The sequence below is a fragment of the Pinus tabuliformis genome, chromosome 7, assembly GCF_031772625.1.
Source record: "Pinus tabuliformis cultivar Carrire ecotype Pingquan chromosome 7, CPIR1, whole genome shotgun sequence".
Taxonomy (NCBI): domain Eukaryota; kingdom Viridiplantae; phylum Streptophyta; class Pinopsida; order Pinales; family Pinaceae; genus Pinus; species Pinus tabuliformis.
In genome coordinates this window covers 1,040,468,703-1,040,490,492 of record NC_142293.1, presented here as the reverse complement: position 1 = coordinate 1,040,490,492, position 21,790 = coordinate 1,040,468,703, and positions in this window count along the sequence as shown.

Below are 21,790 nucleotides of genomic sequence, written 5' to 3'. Positions count from 1 at the left end.
CATTGAGCTGATCATCTCATCCATTTACGAGCAATCTTTATGAGGTGTAGGCATTATCGGATTCGGTTGAATCCACACAAGTGTGTTTTCTGTATAGAAACGGGTCGATTTCTAGGGCTTGTTGTTTCAAAATCCGGCATTCGCGTCAATCCCTCGAAGGTTGAAGCTATTGTCAAATTGCCTCCTCCTTCGAGTCTTCGCCAACTCCAAAGTTTGCAAGGGAAAGCAAACTTTTTACGATGATTCATTCCTAACTACGCCGAGGTTACAAAGGGTTTTACCCAGTTGTTGAAACATAATACTCCATTCTATTGGGATGAGATAGCTCAGAAATCTTTTGATGCACTAAAACACGCATTGACCCATGCACCGTTATTGCATCCTCCCAACTACAACCAGGACTACTTCTTGTATCTCGCCTCCTCTCATTCCACCATTGGAATGGTCTTAGTTCAGGAAGATGAATTCGGTACTGAACATGTGATATATTACCTTAGTCGAAATTTAAATCCAACTGAGCTAAAATACTCACATGTGGAGAAATTGGCATTGGCAGCTATTCAAGCTGTCCAACGTTTTCGTCACTACATTTTACTACGTAAAACTACAGTAATTTCTGATTGCAACCCTCTGACCTACATTTTGACCAAGCAATTGCTAGGGGGCAAGTACTCTAAATGGATTGTTATCCTGCAAGAGTTCGACTTGGAATTTGAAAAATCTAAGTCTATGAAATATTTAGTTTTTACGGAGTTAATGTGTGACTTCCCGCGTGCTGACACGAAAATTGTGGCAGAGGAGCCCATTGCGGACGAATCCTTGTTTCTCACCAGCACTTTAGATCCGTGGTATGGGGATATCATCATTTATCTCCAGACCCAATCCTTTCGGCCAGAAATTTCAAGGTCAGAACGTCGGAAAATACGATTCCAGTCCCAACAATTCAGGGTTACCGGAGATACTCTTTATCGCCGTGAGGTGGACTCTGTTTTTTGACGTTGTTTAACTCACGAGGAAGCTGAAAGGGTTCTAAATGACTGTCACTCTAGAGCGTGTGGCGGTCATATGTCTGGGTATGCCACAACCCAATAGATAATGCGCGCTGGCTACTTCTGGCCATCTTTGTTTAAAGATTGTATTAACGCGGTCCGAAAATGCCACAACTGCCAAAGTTTTGATCGAAAGATGCACGCTCCACCTGCTCCTCTCCACCTTATAATTGCTGTTGGTCATTTTTCCAAATGGGGTATCAATTTTATTACATGTAACCCTCACTTGGCCGGGGGGCATGTGTATATCATCCTTGCGTTAGATTATTTTACCAAGTGGGCCGAGGCGATGCCTACATTTGAGGCAGATAGCAAAACAGCTGCAATTTTTGTGTTCAATCATATAATTGCTAGGTTTGGTGTTCCACAAGTGATCATCACTGATCATGGGCGTCATTTTCGAAACGTTATGATGATCGAACTTACAGGCCAGCTTGGATTGCATCACGATAGTTCAACTCCTTATTATCCACAAGCTAATGGTCTGGTTGAGTCCATCAACAAAGTTTTAGTCATCATGATCCGATGAATCATTGGGATTCATCGGTCTAATTGGCATAACATGCTGTTTTCAGCACTTTGGGCATTTCAAACCTCAGTAAAAACATCAACAGGGTTCACTCCTTTCCAACTAGTTTATGGTCTGGAAGCTGTGTTACCCATTGAATACGAAATCCCGTCATTGCAAATGGCCATCGAGTTACTTCCAGCCACTTCTGAAGAGGAAAAATGTTTGTTATACTTGGCTCAATTAGATGAGAATCGATGTGATGTTTCATTGGTGATCGAAACTCAGGCAAAACATATGAAAGCTCAGTATGATCGAAATGTGACCCCTTGAAAGTTTTCGGAAGGAGATCTAGTCTTAGTGTATGATCAAGCTAATGATAGATTAGGCACTGGAAAATTCGTTCCTATGTGGCATGGTCCCTATGTTGTCAAGCGAAAGCTAGCAAAAGGGGCCTATGAATTGGTAGACTTTGACGGGGACTCTTTAGGTAAACCCAGAAATGGCCTTTACCTGAATAGGTATTATGCTTAAAGAATGGGTATGGAGATTTTTTAGTTAGGATAGTTTTCTTTCTAGCTGGTGTGTTTTAGTTTAAAAAGTGTGCTTAGCTTAGAGAGTGTTTTTCATCATTATTTCTGCTTATCTTGGTTTTACTCTTGATATTGCAGATGTCGATGCCTCTCCAAACATACATTGGTTTCACTGATGGTGCTTGTCGTAATACACGGAACATTTCTTCCACAGCTTGGGTTATCTATTCGCCCTCTGACGAGTTAGTATCTATGCATGGGGTAAGCCTTGGTCAAACAATGAACAACATTGTCGAGTATAGTGCAATGATTGAGTTATTATCTGAATCTATTTCATTTGGGATTCGGAGTTTGATAGTAAGGTTAGATTCTAAACTCGTTGTATTACAACTTAATAGAGTATATGCCATTAGAAATCCAGTGTTATTGAGATTATTTTTGAGAGTGCGTCTCTTGGAACGTGAATTTGATTATATTGAATATCAGCATATTCCAAGATCTTTAAATACATTAGTAGATGCAATTGCTTCTCGAATGTTAAGTAGACATTTGCAATAATCATACATGTAAATTTAAAAAACATTCCATAACATTATTTACAAGATAAGTCGGTAATAGTGATATATATATAAGAGTGTGTCAAAAATACATCGTCCTCGATCATAGGTTGAAAAACACCTTATGATCAGCAAAAATGATAGGTACAAAAAGCAAAAATGTCATATGTGCCTACAATAGGCGATCATCCTATCACTGGTGATGATCTCGATAAGAAACCACTGCACGGGCCACTTTACAAAGGAACCTCCTAAAAGGTCCTGGGACCCCAATCACATAGCGCTGAAGTCGACGAGGAATGTCATCTATGCTGGTCTCTGGAATGTCTCCTGTCAAGCGCTCTAGATGACTCTCCAACTCGGCCAAGGTCTCTGCTGATTCGTCCTGTGGGGCTGGCGCGGCTGCAGCTGGTTGTTTCCTCTCGTAAGGCCGGAGAGCGGCTGGTCGCTGTGGACCCACATCTGCATTTGAAACTTTTACCATCAGTTTTGGGACGATATAGAAATAAAAAAAATTAAAATAGGAAAATGTTGAAAGTGATTTTACCTAAGTCATCCCATTGCTCTCCTGGTGGAAGAGCCATGTCTGGGTCACCACGGAAATCTACCCCAGCGTAAGGGAAGTCCTGAATAGAAAAAACCTGGTTTTCCAACCATTGGAAATACTCAGGTTTGAATCGAACAACCTCTGTCCCCTCGTCCGGATGACGGGCCATAACTGCAACCCATCGCATCAGTTTGGGCTCTCGAGGAAGCCCAGCTCCAACAGTAAGGTGCCGCGGGATCAACATTGGAACCCTCTCCAGACCAATGCTCACAACTAAATCCCCTAACGAAAGGTCTTCAGTTGTCCGTTCTTGGCTCTGGTCAGTTGGCCTTTTACATTGGCCAACACAGCATCGCACAAGTTGAAGATGGTGCCTCCAAAGCAGTCAACTACCATCCGCATCTGGGATCCGATGGCAATATGTAATGCGGCACTCCCGCAAAGTTTGGTGACAGTAAATGCGATCACCATGAGTTCAGGACGGGATATGGTTTTAATGTCTATCCCTTTGTCTCTATCCTGGCTGTTGCAGAACTCTAGCCGGAGGCTATCGACAGACTAGCCACCTGGCCTAGTCCCGAATAGAGTCAAGTCTTCACCTCTATTAGGCAAACCATTCAAGAAGTATATGTCTGTCGGCTCGATTTCGAGCTGGTGGCCACCAATGAAGAAGCACTGGTCCTGTATGCTCCATCTGTCAACCAGCCACTGTAAGAAATCCACCTGGGTCCTCATGCCAGGTATGGCCCAGAATTTGTACAAGCCGCATGCCTTCAATGCATCAACCGAAGGTTTCTTATTCAATGTGGCAAGATCCACACCCTCATGCTCCCGTTGACGCCAATCTAGCATGATGTACACTCTACATCCAACAAAAAGACAAATTAGAATGCTAGAAATTAAATTGTTTGGGTCAAATTTGAGAATTTTTGGGTTAAAAACCCTTGCTGTGGGGACCACACCCTCTGTGTTAGAGACAGTGCGTGGGTCTACACCTTGCCTATATGGAAGGCGCAGACCACTGACTTTTTCCCCATTGAGAAAAAGTCGGGGTTTGCGGGCTACCAGTGTTACGCCTGCGGGCCCCCGCGCGCGGGTTTTTAGCCTAAAAACCCTCGATTCCGATGGTTGGATTTTCAGCAATCTTCATGGGAAGTTTCTGAGAAAAAGCACTATTTTCTCACCCAAATCTCAAACGGTAAAAATGAATTGACGAAAGCCCTTTTTATAAGTTTTTTGAGTAAATAAATTGCAAATTTGTTTATGTTTCACTTTAGAAAGGTAATTTTTGCAGCATTTTTATCCATTTCAAACAGGTATGAGTAATGTTTGCATTTTTGTTCAGGATAACGGATTATTCAGGCGAAATCTATCATTTTCAACGAAAAAACATTTAGAGTCACCTTTAAGCTCTTTTTTGACTCCTAAAAAACTTGAAAAGATCACCGAGTTTTTCTTTTAAAACTTGTTAAAACAGAACTGAAAAGACGGTCCACTTACAACTCTTTTCTGACCGTAAAAACATGAAATGATTGCCGGATTTTTGTCGTTTCAAATTCGATATTGGTTATAAAATGACGTGTCGTTGATCGCTTTTTTACTTTTTCGGATCAAGGGCACTAATTACGAAAAGTACTCCTTGGTTGTAAAGATCAAGCGGTTCTCTCAAGTATTATTTTATACTTTTTCGGGCTTGGGAGACACAAATTTACGAAAAAGGTCAACCCTGGAGTCTTCTTAAGTTTTTTCAGACTCTCTAAAATTGAAAAACGTCGAGTTTCTCCTATACTGGACTCGTTAAAATTTCACAGTAAAGGACCTGTTCAATTACAAACAGGAACGAACCACTCCTTCTTAGGGTTTGAATTTAAACTAAGTTGGACTCATCCGAAGGATGAGCTTATAATCAAGCAAATGTTATCCTCCTCAAGCTTGTCAAAAATAAAGAGGTACTTGCTAGAAATGGTGGGGGAAAAGAGAGAAAAATGAGCCTGTTTGTCATACTTTGTAACCACTCTTGAACATGACACTTTTATTCACCTGGGTTGGGAAATCTTTTGCCTAACAGTTGATCAAACCACATTGAAAGTCTTCAGCTGATTTCTGGGTATCAACTTTGGGTCAATCGTCACCAAACCAGCTGCTGTGTCGTTATGTGTTCAAGAGGTCACTGCCAATAAAGCCATTCATCTGCAAAATATCTGTCTTCCATCTTGACCATCCCTGAGTCAATCCTTGCAACTAAATTTCTTCAACTTAATCCATAATTTCGTGTTGTGGGCTTGCCTGCGATGGATCGCTTTCTATCGACTTTAACTCATTATCTAGAAAGATGATCTAGAAATCGTCAGTACCTTGGGATCTGCATGCCTCAATGGCAGGTTTCTCGCCTTTGACGATAGGTTGCATCATTGACCTTCGATCAAAGGATTCCGTGACATGTTTGACATCAACACATCTATTCACATCTCATGGATTGTACTGGGTACTTTGAGAGCCATTGACATCACTGGTGGTTTCTCTCACACTTGTTAACAGTTTACATCATTGACTGGTAATCAAGTGGTTTCTACCATGTTCGACTTCAACACATTCATTCACATGGATAGAATCGTACTATTTTGGGAAGTAGAAATGAAGACCCTGGATCTAGTTTCTGCAATCCAGGCTGCGAGGAATTTTGTATTCATTATATGATGGACTATTCATAAACATATGGTTGTGTACATACTGTGTCCACATAAGTCTATACTTGTGATGTATTACAAGATCATTCCTGTATCAGAGCAGTAGTTAGTTTTCTAAGTCAGTTTTGATCTGAGTATGGGAATGCCTACCTCAGCGATGATATGATCTCATATATATATATATATCTTGCATTGAATGCTTTTACAGGTTCCGACCGGGCTCTCCACAAGATGATCCTCGAAATGATAAAGTACTTCACTCTTCCTAAATGATAAATAAAATCCTCATCTACTACAGACTTTGCACTTTAGGGGGCAATCTGTTACACAAAAATATCGTCACCATGATTATTTGTAGTCAGTATGGGTCTATCATCACTTGTACTGTCCTCCTAAGCAAGTCTCAGACCTCATCTCTTAAAGTCAAGCTTTAAAAATGGGAGAAAGACATTAAAAATCAACAAAGCTCTGGTTCCGCACTTTCTCTCACTATTGCCTGTGGTCCCGCACCCCCTGTTTACAAAAACTGTGGACCTGCCCGCTCTGTCCCTAAAGGAGTGGGTGCGGACCCCTGTGAAAGTCAAAAAGGCGCAAGTTTATTCTAAAAAACTCACTTTTGGTTAATTCTAGATGATTCTAGAAGGAATTTTGACGTGGATTGGTCACTCTTAGGTGGTTCATGCATCCCAAAAGAGAAGGAGCTAATCCCTTGATGAGAGGAGCTATCCCTTTGAAGGAGGACATAGTAAATTCCCTCCATTGCACTATAAATTAAGGCATTGGTCTGGTTACTAAGGAGGTTAGAAGCTGAACATTTTTGAGGGTAAATGTTGGTGGAATTGAGACTTCCTAGTTAAGCTTGAGAGGAGAGATCACATACCTTTTTGGCTTCATTGGGAAGAGAGTGAAACTTGTCAAAGTAGAGGAGACTTCTTGTTGGACCCTGGGAGGAGCTTGTACAGCATCAAGGCACAGGTTGTAAAGTTCTTCTTTGATTTGAATTAATACAATCAGATTCATTTTTCTCAACAAATTGTCTTATGTCATTTGTTTCATGAATTCCTTGATCTTCATGTTAAATATGTTTTATGATATTGGCTTTTCAGGTGCTATTTAATTTGTTTGCTTGTTTGTGTTTGCAGATTCGCAACAAGGGAGCTCACTTGGATCAAAGGAGCGAGGCTTCTAAAAACATGCATTGGACCCAAGGTAGGCCTAAATCACTTGTTTGCCTTTGTTTATAAATGCATATTTAGAGAAAGATAGTTTTTGATTGGCTAGCTTGTTATTAGGTCTCTTTAGATTCTCGGAAGGTCTATCTTGTCCGCAAGATCGACTCATTCCGTGTGACAATTTGATGCCATTTCATTTGGCATGTGTCTATTGATAGTTAGGTTAGATTTACAACTCATAGTATTACATATGAATGGTTTTTATTCAATTAGAAGTGCTTCCATGTTAATAACATTTCTGCGGATTCATATCTTGGAAAAAGATTTTGATTATGTTGAGTATCAACATATTCCAAGCAATTTAAACAAATTAACTGATGCATTGATTAATTATGTGTTAACTGTGCATTTGTAAAAATTATGTAAATAAATCAATGCAATATTCATCCATATATTGTACAAGATAGAATGAAATAGAAGTAGTAGTTTTCATTACATAAATGTTTGTAAAAACTATGGCTTTTACAAAAATGTCATCCAAAGACATGAGGCCTCGTGGAATTTGTTTTCAAAACATGCTGGTACATCATCAAAAAATAAAAATTTAACCCTTAGACTAAAGACTATGCATGACAATGGTCATGGTAGCATACAAAAATGTGTGCCACTATGTTGTCTTAGGGGGTCCTGACCCAAGTTCGGAGTTAGTTGTGCCAACCAACAAAATCATACTCTATTGGACCTTTCAGCAAAAGCTCGCATAGCATAGGCTACAATCTCACTCGAAGCAGTATGGCGGGATGCGAGAACCAAGTTTTTGCATCCAGAGACTAGTGTGATGTCTTTCAACACCTTAGATCTACCTTCGTGCAGATCGATAGACTCCTAGGGCTCGTTACTGTAAACTCTATTAAAGCAGCCTTCAAACCTTCACGGCGGTCCATGATCTGTCCTTGCAAACCTTTAGTAGTCAATCTACCTACTTAATAAGTGCATCAGAAAGCAATCCTAAATTGGTGTTCACATAGATCTACTATATTCGTCAGTAATCATTAGAGAAATCACTAGAGTCTTCACAGAAGTGTTTAAACATGCATTGTGTACAATATTAAGACTTATTCAAGAGAATCACGTAGCATTCAATCAATATTTCATAAAAAAAGTCATTCATCAGTGACATATAAGATAAATAGAAATGAACAGAAATACTAAATAATTCTTCAGAAACTTGTCTTTATTGATCTCAATTCACAGATTACATACTCAAAATTCCTTACGCACATAGCTACAAGGCTCCACGCACTCAGCTGTAGACTCTACCTAGGCCTCTGCGCACTCAGATGTAGAGCCTTTCTTTCTCTATCTAAGCACAGGAAGCAGAGTCTTCCTACCTTAACTCCTGCCCAAGACTCTTCAACCCAATTATCTATCTTCTTTTTTTCCAGTTTCCTCTTCCTTTCGCTAAAACTCACTATTTATAGATTTTTTTCATATAATGCCATGGTCAAAGGTATTCTCAACAAACATTTGTTCATTATTGACTTTGTATTCACTTATGAGGTTGAGGGTGCGCTGCTCCCTGGTTATCAACTCATCTATCACCCCCTTATGCAGTGCATGGAGGGTTTCATTAGACAGTGCCACTTTATTCAATCCTATATCCTTGAATCTACTAAGTAAAATATGATCGTCCACTAATTCTTCACGAATGGACCTATATGGAAATGGTATAGTTCTAAGATCCAAGGTCCTTACGAGCTCTGTTACTTGGCTTGTACTGGGTGTCAGGATTGCTTGTGAAGAATTTGCAGGGTAAGTTCCTCAGACAGAACACCAAAGGACACCGCTCACAACCAGATCGCAGATCAATGCACCAGTATTTTTGACGTGGTTAAAACCCTCAAAGAGGGAAACAGTCCACGGCCTGAGCCAATGTGGCCACTTTAGGCAATTTATTAATAAAAGAATGAAAATTTACATAAGCTTCTCTCATGCACGAATTACCCTACAAATGACCCTCCATGCGTTTTAAATAGAAATCATGGACCAATCGGATGTCAAGCCACGGATCAAGTGTCGGTAATACTGAGGAGAGAATGAACCGTCAGATCACTACATATCGGGACCGTCGGATTGTAAGTTACAAAATGTACAACGGTAAAGAAACACACTTTACCTAACTCTATACCTAACTCTATACTAGACCAAGTTGTACTTAACTATTTCCTATGTGTCGGAATATCCTAACATTCCCCCTTAAGAACAACTTGGGATAGGATTGAAGTATTTACAAATATGACACAATAGGAGAAGGAAGGAGGCACTAGAGCCTATCCCCCCTTAGTGACAACTTCCTGAACTCCAACCATAAATCGAAGTTTAGAGAACTTCGCCTCTGTGAGAGCCTTTGTAAAGATGTATGCAACTTGATCATCTGTTGAACAATATTGCACTTCAAGAACATGGTCATGAATGAGCTTTCTGATGAAGTGCATGTGCAATTCAATGTGTTTGCTGCGCTGATGTTGGACTGGATCTTTGCATAGCTGAATAGCACTTTGATTATCACACCAAAGTGTAGTCGGATGCTGCTGCTGAAAGCCAAACTCTGACAGGATCTGACGAAGCTACAAGGCTTCCTTACTAGCATCTATGACACCACGATACTCTGCTTCTGCTGATGAAAGAGAAATGGCAGCTTGTTTCTTACAAGCCCATGTAATAGGTCCTGAACCAAGAGTGAACACATAACCGGCAGTAGACTTCCGATCATCAAGGTCACCAGCCCAATCAGAATCAGTGAAACCAACCAATAGAGGAGCTGCTTCGGCACTGTAATGAATCCCAAACTGAATTGTACCTCGAACATAACAAAGTATTCTTTTAGCTACTTTCCAATGACTTTCACATGGGTTTTGCATAAACCGAGCAACAAGGCCAACAACAAAGGAAAGGTCAGGATGAGTATGGGTTAGATACAAAAGTTTTCCTACAAGTTGACGGTATAAGGTAGCATCAACTTCAGGAGAAGTACAAGTGACTGAAAGTTTGACTCCAGACTGAAAGGGAGAAGGGGCTGGCTTACAGTCTTCCATGTGAAAGTGGCGTAGAATATCACAGGCATACTTGGACTGAGAAAGGGAAATACCTTCCTTGGATTGCAAGACTTGAAGACCGAGAAAATAATGTAAGTGTCTTAAGTATGTCATTTCAAACTTCCTTTTAAGGCTAGACTTCACATGGTTTATAAGGTTGGGATCACTACCGGTAAGGATAAGATCATCAACATAAAGAACAAGAATGATAAGAGACTTACCCACTTGCTTGGTGTAGACAGTATTGTCAGAATGACACCTAGAAAAGCCAGATTCTAAAAGAAGGCTATCCATTTTGGCATACCAAGCTCGAGTAGCTTTCTTGAGACCATAAAGGGATTTCTTAAGCTGACATACAAGGCTGGAGTCTGTTTTTATGAAGCCAATGGGTTGTTCCATGTAGATTTCTTCATGCAAGTCCCCATGCAAGAAGGCAGATTTAACATCCATCTGATGGACTTCCCATTTGAACGAGGCAGCAAGGGAAAGAACAAGATGGATAGAGTTCATTTTGGCAACAGGGGAGAAGGTTTCAGTGTATTCAATGCCTTCAACCTGTGAAAAACCTTTAGCAACAAGACGAGCTTTATGTTTATCAACTTTCCCATCTGGTCCATACTTGGTTCTATAAACCCATTTGCATCTAACAAGTTTTCATCCCTTTGGTAGAGGAATAAGATCCCATGTATCATTTGCCAATAATGAATGATATTCTTCATTCATAGCTGCTTCCCATTCTGGATGGCTTGAAACTTCTAAAAAGGTGTCAGGATCATAATTTACTAGAGCTTGAGCCAGTAAAGAAGAGGCTCTGTCAAACTGAGAACATGTGCGTCGCTGATCTGTAGGATCACTAGCAAGATCACCTGCTGCATCTCGAGTAGCACGAACCCATTTTGGAAGTTGAGGAGCTGAAGGAGGATCCTGAGATGGTGGGGTAGGATTGTCATCCTCACTTTCATCATCTGAAGAAGAAATGTTTTCAAAAGTAGAAGAGATAGGAAGAGGTGGCACATCCGCCGGACTAGGCTCGCAGGCCGATATATTTTCATCAAATTTTACATCTCTTCTAATGATAACATTTTTGGACTTAAATGGAATAAGTCTATAGCCTTTGACATCTTCAGAATATCCAACAAAAGTACATTTTTCACTCTTAGGTTCTAAAGCTTTATGCTTTTCATCTGGAATATGGGCCCACGCTTCACTTCCAAAAACACGAAAGTGACTTACATTTGGTTTGATTGAGCTCCATGCTTCTTCTGGAGTGATATTCTTTAAAGCCTTAGTAGGAGTGCAATTTATTATGTAATTTGCACAGTTAATTGCTTCTGCCCAAAAAATAAGACAAAGTCCTTTATATTGTAGCATACAATTATCCATTTCCTTTAAGGTGCAATTCTTCCTTTCAGCTACACCATTTTGTTGTGGAGTATATGGAACAGTATGTTGCATTTGAATTCCATTCTCAGTGAAATAGTTGATGAATGTGTTTTTAACATATTCTCTGCCATTATCAGATCTTAGCTTAAGAATTTGATGTCCAGATTGTTTTTCAACAAAGGCCTTGAAGGCCAAAAATGTGTTAAATACTTCACTCTTGAGTTTTAAGAAGTATACCCAAGTGCGTCTGGAGAAATCATCAATGAAAGTTAAGAAATACTTGCAGCCAGAGAATAACACAACTGGAAGTGGACCACATAAATCACTATGCACAAGCTATAAAGGGGCTTAGGCGTGCCAAGAGGCACATTTTCAAAACTGTCCTGATGATGTTTTCCGAGTACACATCTGAAACAAACACCATCTCTGCAAGATACCATAGGAAGACCTGTCACCATATTTTCTTTACATAGATGCTGAAGGGAGCGATAGCTTAAGTGACCAAATCGCTCATGCCAAAGTTTTCTCACTTCATCGTTATGAGCAACAAATACTGAGGGAAGATTTGATGACCCAAAGTTGTGAAACTTATACAACCTTGTAGAATCATCAGCAATGCCAGTAGCTAAAATATTTTTAGGATCTCTTAGGTCCTTGATTACAACATCATGAGGTGAAAATTCAACGATTTTACCTTCACCTGAATGAGTTATCTGATATACAGATAGAAGGTTGTAGGATAAGGTTGGAACACATAATACATCATTAAACTGACCATTGTCTAGATGAACAGCTCCAGTCCCTACAACACTAAGAGATCTATCATCACCAACATATATATTTTTGGTGTTACAATCATTTAAAGAAGAAAACATGGCTTTTTTTTTGGCCATATGATAAGAAGCTCCAGAATCAATGAGCCATTCATGAGAATGAGAAGAATAAGATACATTTAATGCATAACCAGACCGAGATGATTGACAACCACATGCAGAAAGTGCCATTCCTGAAGATGAAGTTGAAGTTGAAGAATGCTCCACATGGATGTTATGTTTCTTCATCGCTGCTTCCAAGGATTCCATCTTCTTAAAGCATTTGGATTCTAAGTGGCCATCTCGATTACAAAAGTTGCAATGTCTATCGATCTTCTTCCATTTGTTTTTATTTGTCTTATCATTTTGTTGAAATGATTTTTCATTTTGAGGCTGAGATTGCTTAGGACCCTTGTTTGGTTTAGGACCATTCTTTTTAGGATATGACTTCTTAGGATTCTTTGAATTTGGCTGCTGCTGGGCGGCTAACGCTTTCTTGGAAGAGTTTCCAAGATTAAGAAGACCAAGGTGTAAGAGTTTTTCTTGTTCTCTTATTAAAGAATCACAAAAAGAGTCAAAGGAAGGAGACTTGTAGTCTGTTCCTTGAGAAATGAAGGCTTCTCTTGTAGAATGGAAGGTGGAAACAAACACAGAGTAGGCTGGTCCCAACTTTGTAAGAATGGAATAGATAAGGTTACTATCTTCTTTCTTAACTTTAACACCTTCCAAGAGATATCTAAGGGTCTTGAATTTGGACAAGAAATCTTCAATGCAAGAAAAATTATTAAGGTCCAACGTAAGCAACTCATTTTCAAGTTGATGGGCTCTAAGTTCATTTTTAATCCCAAAAACTTTCTTGATTTGTTTCATTGCTTCATCAGGAGTATCAAGTTCTGCAATATGGAATCTAAGATCTGGAGAAATAGACATCCCTATCAATCCACGTGCTTGATCTTTCCTATTTTCCCATTTAGCAGCTTTATCTTCATCCTTCAGTTTCTTTTCTTGGCCTGAGGCTATTCTGTAGAGACCTTTACTTCTAAGTAAATCCTCAATGTAGGACAACCATTGGAAGTAGTTGGTGCTGTCAAGGGTAACTTGGTATTGACTTTCCATTTCAATGGAAACTGAAGCTAAAGATGCTGAAAATAAGTGTTCCAATGGCTAGATCTCGAAAAATTAGGCTGGTTTAAAAAAAACGGCTTCCGAATGAAGAAGTTATGGCTTTTTGAAAAAAAGTTGATGAAGTTGCCGACGAAGTGCGAGAATGTGCGGAAATGAAAAAGTCTGCCCCCAAAATGGAGACTTGAACCCAAGACCTCTACTCTCTTAAAATAGCTTTGAACCAATTGAGCTATACAAAAAATTTGAGAGAGAGAGAGAGGGGGGGGCTTTGGGTTGCGTGCTTGCTTTGAGAAAGCTCTTTTTCCCTACAAAACAAAAAACACAAAACCCAACACGGACATGCAAAGAAAACGAACCTTACGGCTCGAAGTTAGCTTTAGCCGAAAAACTAAATATTTTCAAAAATGAACCTTGCGGCTCAAAGTTAGCTTTAGCCGGAAACTAAATATTTTCCTCAATGTTTCTGATTTTCCGAGATCACACTAAGGCGCAGGGAAAAGAGCATACGCATGAGAAAAATCCTTCCTTTCTGTTTCTGATTTGCCCAGATCGCACAGAGTCGCAGGGCAAAGAGCATATGCAGAAATGAAAGGTATAGATCCGGTAATAAAAAAGGCTAAATAAACTGAAACCGAAATAAATAGAGAGAAAATAACTGTAAACTGCAAATAAACACTGTATACCTCTAGATCTTAAAAATGACGCAGCTCGGGCTACCGGAAACCTTTTCGCGTGAAACGAAAGGGGTTCCTCACTGGAATAGATGCTCCCAACACAACAGAGCAGTCCTCTTGGCCCGAAAGTAGTCAGAAACAGTAGATCTAGGAAACGGCAATCGAATGCAGTTCTACCGGCTTCAGATTTGGATCACCAACGGATGCGGCCCTCAAATAGCTCTGATACCATGAAGGAATTTGCAGGGTAAGTTCCTCAGATAGAACACCAAAGGACACCGCTCACAACCAGATCGCAGATCAATACACCAGTATTTTTGACGTGGTTAAAACCCTCAAAGAGGGAAACAGTCCATGGCCTGAGCCAACGCGGCCACTTCAGGCGATTTATTAATAAAAGAATGAAAATTTACATAAGCTTCTCTCATGCACGGATTACCCTACAAATGACCCTCCATGCGCTTTAAATAGAAATCATGTACCAATCGGGTGTCAAGCCACGGATCAAGTGTCGGTAATATCGAGGAGAGAATGAACTGTCGGATCACTACATATCGTGACCGTCGGATTGTAAGTTACAAAATGTACAATGGTAAAGAAACACACTTTACCTAACTCTATACCTAACTCTATACTAGACCAAGTTGTACTTAACTATTTCCTATGTGTCGGAATATCCTAACAGCTTGCTCCGCGCTCACTTGTATTCTGCTTGTTTGGAGCTACAATTTGTGTAGATCCTTCTGGATGCTCCCCACCATCTGCATGTATTGCTACTCAAAATTCTACAACACTTCTATAGTTGTATCCCTGACTTTGTCACTAATCACATCGAGATCACTTTCTATCAATACCATGGGATCAACCTATGTTTTATTAGATTTTGAATTTTTCATGTTCCACCCTTCTACTCTGTACCACTTATTTTCAAAATAAAGGGGGTGTTCTGCCCTTCATCACCTCCTCTGCCTTGGCCTGAAATCTCTTTCTCCTTTGTTTCCAGCGAAGCTGACTTATCACCTTTCTGCGACTCATGTTGTTCTTTTTCTGCCTGCTCCTTAGCAGCGCTTTTGTGCTCTATGTGAGCCTTTTCTAAAAATTCCTTCTTTTTTTGTTCTACTAGGGTGCACGCAACTTTTCTTAGTAGCCTCCTTTGTTTTCTGCGCAATAGAAATTTCCATGCCCATACTTGTTCCAATATCTAACTCTGACAAGGCTATTATAGATCCATTTGGGGACATGTTAAGTTATGGTATGTTCTATGCTTAGAGAATTTTACTTATTTTTATTATTATTATCCACAAATTAGCAATCACATGTACATTAAGTAAAGTGCAGATATAACATTAAACGATCGACAGAAAACCAGCCAAGACAAGAGACACAAGATGTGGCGGCTAGCCAGGGACAAACCCTAATATGGGAAAACCCTTTGATCAATCTTCCTTTACCTTCAATAATTTAGCACAGAGAAATAGTACATAAAGTTGATTTAAATCAACACCAGCAAACCTGGATCAAACCTAAACTAGGGCAGACAATATCTTGCAAACCGACCGTCAGATCGACTTGATTCCTTCACCAAAAAATGCGGCCTTCTGTGGAGAGTCAGTTCCATCTACAATTTAGTTCTGAGAGAGAGTGTGATGGTCAACTTTGGTAAAACTTCCGATCTGTAGTTGCAACCCTAAATTCCACGTCCTTCCTTCCACACGTGTGAGAGAAGAGTCCCTTTCTGTGTAGTAGGAGAAGAGACTCTTTTCTGCGCAGGAGAGAGAGAGAGATGTGATGAGATGTGACTGTCCCAATGAGGAAAATGCCTCTTGTATTTTTATACAAATGTTGATGATGAATAGATGCATCTGTTGGACTTTTGAGCCTACATGAGTAGCTGGTCGGCTTGATAATTATTCCATAATCAAAATAAATTCATATCTCCATAAATACTTATTGGAATCGGATGATATTTATATCAATTCTACACCTCTCGATGAGAGGAATCTAATAAAAATATTATAAGCCATGAATAATATTACCCACATGGAGTTTGGCCCTAGTTGCCAATTTTAATAGCACATCACTCCCATCATCTAGATCAGTGTTTTAGGGCTCATCAAACCCTAATTTCAGTTGTTACATGCCCTAAACAAGTCAAACTTTTGAATGCCTCCTTCCCAGATAGTTTCATGGCCTGAATACATCCTGAAATGACCTCTAGAGGGACCAGTGCAGATAGGCCCATGCAAGGGTGCACTACAGAGAAATTGAGTCCATGCCAGGGTTCTCTGCAGAGCACTTAGGCCCTCTTTGACCTGCTCTAGGAAAGTTTGAAAAAAATTCACATAGTGTTTGTGGAATATTCTCATCTTCTGGATCCTTCTAGATGATTCCCACACTTATCATCTCCTATGAGCTCTAAAATGGATGAGTACATCCTATCCTCTCATCCCTTCCTCCATGGAACTAATTCTAAGTATGGAAGGCCATTCAATACCCTCATTGTAATTAAGACTATTAGTAAGTGTCGTTATGCTGCTGGATTGTCATGGTTATGATGTGATGTGGACGGAACCAAAGCTGGAGGAGTGACTTCGAACCAAGCTTCAGGGTTGTAATTCTTCCTTCTATTCAATAAAGTATTTGCACCTTTTTCCATATGCTTATCTTGATATGTGATGCTTATATGTGTGAATGTATCTGATTCCATTTACTTGTAATCAATAGGTCTTTTTCTTTGATTGTTTCTTTGTCTTTTGTTGATGTTTACAGGTACTTATCGAGCATGTTAAGTACAGGAAGAAGCGACAGTATTGATACAAAGGAGACAAGAGGAAATCTAAAGTATAATTAGGTCCTCTCATTCTCTTTGTCTTAGCTATTGTTTATAGAGAAAGGTTTAAAGCGCTTTAAACTATTGTTCTAGATATAGCTACTGTCTAGGGAATTAGTATTTATCCATAGATACCAAATTCTTCATAACAAATTGGCGACTCCACTGGGGAACGATCCTCATTCCAAGTAGCTTATCACATCCTAAGACACTCTAGTAGCCCTTACTTCTTTTCATTGATTGTATTTCAGCCTTGTTGAAGTGAATTTTGGTCAAAAACTGTATTTAGTTGCCTCTTGAAATGGCTTACTATCACTAGCGCAGGCTTGTGAGGGACACAATGCACTGCAGATCACCCTTGGCATAGGGACAGTCCTCTGAAGCACACTGTCTCCCATTCAGGGTTGCGCTGATCCTCCTTGGGTCAGTTTTCCACATTTGGATAGGGTTTTTCACCAAATTTCTTCTGTTTGATTGCTTGCTAAATTATCAATGACTGTTATGTCTCTAAAATCAAGATTGTATCTCCTTTTCTAACCCTACTTTGACTTGATTGATTAATGTTTCTTAAATTATTTCTTGGTCATTATCAATTCATCGTCAAAGTTATATTATAGTCGATTAATCTTTGCTCAAAAGAAAGTGTCGTAAAAGTCTTCTTTTCCTTCGAAACAGAACTGTCATAAAGTCTTCTTTTTTGTATAAAGATTGATTGATTGTATGTGCATTAGTTTCCTTTTTTGTTCATCATAACATTAAGGGAATCGAAAATAAAAACTTGCATTGTGCATTAAAAAAGTTTGTGTGTGCTCATAGGAATAGTTTAGGGAAATTTCATTAGATTGTGCTCTTTGCTCTTTGATTGAAAGAAATCTGATTGCTCTATCCCTATTAGCTTATATTTTCATTGTTGAATTGAATGGAAAGAATGCTTATCATATTAGTTGCATTCTAGGAATTGAAAATACATAACGTGGTGAACCTTGAAAGGAAAATTCATAAGCAAGATTAACTTAAAATTAACATCAATTTATCTAATGGAGCATTGTCATCTAACGCAAAACATTTAGAGGTTCTAGGCTAGAGACGTGTTCCGACGTCGTAAAACATAGCAGTTGTCGCTAAATTGTCTGCAATACATCCCAAGTGTCATATCTCATTCCACATACGTGAGTATATCATAGATCGTCCATGTACATTTGGGTATATAGGGTGGTGTTACAGTATGTAAAGTATATGGGAATTCTCTCACTGTGTGGTTTTTCATTAGACAACGCTAATACGGATTGGGCCTCCACATACTTTTGGGTATATATGGGAGGAAAACACTAGGTTGTTATCCATCCTTAGGTAACCGAGTCGACCACCTTTTACACTGTGATACATCGAAAACAACATCCAGGGAGATTTCCTGCTCGTACTTCTTGGTTCACCAGGAGGTATTCTGTAGTTCACAGTTATTTGGTAATCCTTTTGCCTAGATCATCCTTCTTTTGTTTTGTTTTGTTATTTTTATTAAAATAAATTAATTGACCACAGATAACATCCTCCATGCTCAATCCTTAGGCGATCTTAGGTTGAAACATATGGCGAAAAATACGGAGTCCACTAATCAAGGAATTAATTTTGATGGGAATCTTAGTCCTTTTCCTCCTTTCAGAAATATTGGTGCTCCTTATATGGCTACATTGTCCCTTTCGGGACTTACCATTGGCTTGCAAGTATGGTTGTTTTCAACCTCCTTGGTTCAAAATGTCATGATTTCTCCGCAATCGAGTACTCCTCCAATTGGACAAAATCAACCTCTAGTTGATCCTAAAGTTGACCCTTTTCCTTCTTCCTCGGTTGTTTCTTCCTCCCCATCTTCCTATTCGCTTGGTGAAAGTATTGGTACTAGTAACCGGGTGGCTAAGAAGAAGAAGAAAGGGAAGAAGAAGAAGAAGAACAAAATTCAGCATGTGGCAACCAAGTAACCATTGCTTTGAATGCAACTTTTGATGAGAAACTATTCGATAAGCCTCACAAAGTTTGATATCCATGCAAAATTTGTACAGGAGACCATCTTATTCGAAATTTTCCTGATATTGTCTTCTCGTTCACATTGTCCCGTGTCATCAAATTTTGGAGATCATGTTGGTGATACACCATCAACTAGTGGTAGTAAAGTTCATGGAAAGAAGGGTAAATTTAAGTTACCCTGTAGGTTCTGTGAAGGGAATCACCCCATTCACCTTTGTCCCTATCTGGATGAAGCCAAAAAAGTGTTGGATAGCCATCTTGCTTCACCGCAATGAATTCCATCTGGTTACAGGAGACTATCTCTTAATCCTTCACTAGTTGATAAAGTGAATGACCCAAATCAACCGTTGGTCAAACCCACTCTCTTTGAATGTGAATCCCATGAGTCTATACCTGACTGATCACAGGTCGTGGAAACAGTTGACCTGATTTCACCTTCAGTTAATCATACTTTTCTTGAAGAGAGTGAATATGATACCACTCATGTTCTTTTCATTTCTTCAGATTCCAATGAGCTTGGGGGCAATCCTCATGTTCCATCAAGATAGGAGGAAAATCCTCTCGCTCTTGTAACTCAAGGGGTTAATTCTCCCATTTCTACAGTACCCCCTCCAAGTAGTCTGGTCACTTCCTTTGATTGGAATTGACTCATAGGATGTCGTATTCCTTCTTATGTGCATTTCCAAATCACAGTATAGGTTTGTAATATGATTGTATCTAGTACTATTGTAGATGAAGGTGCATATGTGTGTATCCTTTCCTCCACTTCTTGGTAAGCGCTCGGTTCGCTGCCACTTGTGACTGTTACCTGGAATCTGTTGGCTTTTAACAGAGGAACTAATCAACCAACTTCCCTAAATGGTCCTTTTGTACCAATAGTATCATCCTCGCCACGGGTTAATTATGTGGCAACTCGTTCCATGCCTACATCAATGGATGATCAATTCTGTGATGTTGTACATTATGTACTAGGGGAATTGGAACCAGATCTCTCCTTCTAGAGCATTGTTATCCAATCTGATGAGAACCTATTGGAACTCATGACCTCTTATGAGTCGTGATTGAGAAAAATGAGGATTTTTATTTTACTATGTCAACCTCATTAAAAAATGAAACAACACCCATGAGGATAGTTCCTTGTCTTATGTCAACCTCGTTAAAAAATGAAACCAAGGATATGAGGATAGTTCCTTGTCTTGAGTCAACCTTGTTAAAACATGAAACCAAGGATATGAGGATAGTTCCTTGTCTTATGTCAACCTCGTTAAAAAATGAAACCAAGGATATGAGGATAGTTCCTTTACTTGTGTCAACTTCGATAAAAAATGAAACCAAGGATATGAGGATAGTTCCTTGTCTTGTGTCAACCTCATTAAAAAACGAAACCAAGGATATGAGCATTGTTCCTTGTCTTGTGTCAACCTCGTTAAAAAATGAAAGCAAGGATATGAGGATATTTCCTTGACTTGTGTCAACCTCGTTAAAAAATGAAACCAAGGATATGAGGATAGTTCCTTGTCTTGTGTCAACCTCGTTAAAAAATGAAACCAAGGATATGAGGATAGTTCCTAGTCTTGTGTCAACCTGGTTAAAAAATGAAACAAGGAGTATGAGCATAGTTCCTTGTATTTTGTCAAGCTCATTAAAAAATGAAACAAGGAATCTGAGCAGAGTTCCTTGTCTTGTGTCAAGCTCATTAAAAATGAAACAAGGTTCCTTGGAGCAAAGTTCCAAGTCAAGTATTTGAGTAGATCTCATAAAATCAACCTTCATTCACTTGATCTCATAAATGAACCTTCATTCCATCCACCTGATAGCCACGAGTAGTCTACTTAGGTGAATGTAATGAAGCTTGGGGGGCACGAACCTAGTGGTAAACTTAAGTCTCCCTGTACGTTATGTGAAGGGAATCACCCCATTCACCTTTGTCCCTATCTGGACAAAGCCAAAAAGGTGTTGGATAACCGTCCCGCTTCACCGTAGTGACTTCCATATGGTTACAGGAGACTCTCCCTTTCATCATGCTAGGGGCATGTAAACCAATCTCAAGCATAGTTCTTCGTTTCAAGCTTGTGTAAAAATGAAACTGAATTCAAGCACAGTTCTTCATTTCAATCTTATGTAAAAATGAAACTGAATTCAAGGATAGCTTTTCGTTTCAAGCTTGTTTGAACATGAAATTGAATCTAAGCATAGTTTCCTATGGTTCAATCTTGTGTAAAAATGAATCCATTTTCATTTTAACCCTCGTTATTTCCATTCTATCAGCCTCTTCCGTCATATGAGCCTTGGGTTTTCTCCTTCCATCGTCACTATCTGCTTGGCAGATCATACACTTTCACTTGGTTGTTTTACCCTTTTTGAGGAATAGTTGCAATGAGTGGTCTTATTAGCCATCCTCTTCACATAAATCAACATGTTTTGAGAAGTTCAAACATCACTGGAACCAGTTGCTATCCTATACACCACTTGTTTCTCAAAGTGAAGTCCTCTTTAAGCTCTTTTAAAACTCTTGAAATATGAAAATATTGTTGAGCGCTTGTCCTTTTTAGCTCATTAACGGATTGGAAATGACATCTACTCAGTATAAGTTTAACCCTTTTTCATGCTGAGATATATTGTTTATGAAAAATGAATACATTGATCGAACATGGTCAATAGGTTCTTTGTTGTATTGTTTTATGATTTTCCGGACTTGAGAGACAAATTTACAAAAAATAACTTGTGGAGTTTTCTTTTTGTCCCTTTTAAAACTCTCTAAACATGAAAATGATCAAGTTATCATTGTCTTTATACCCG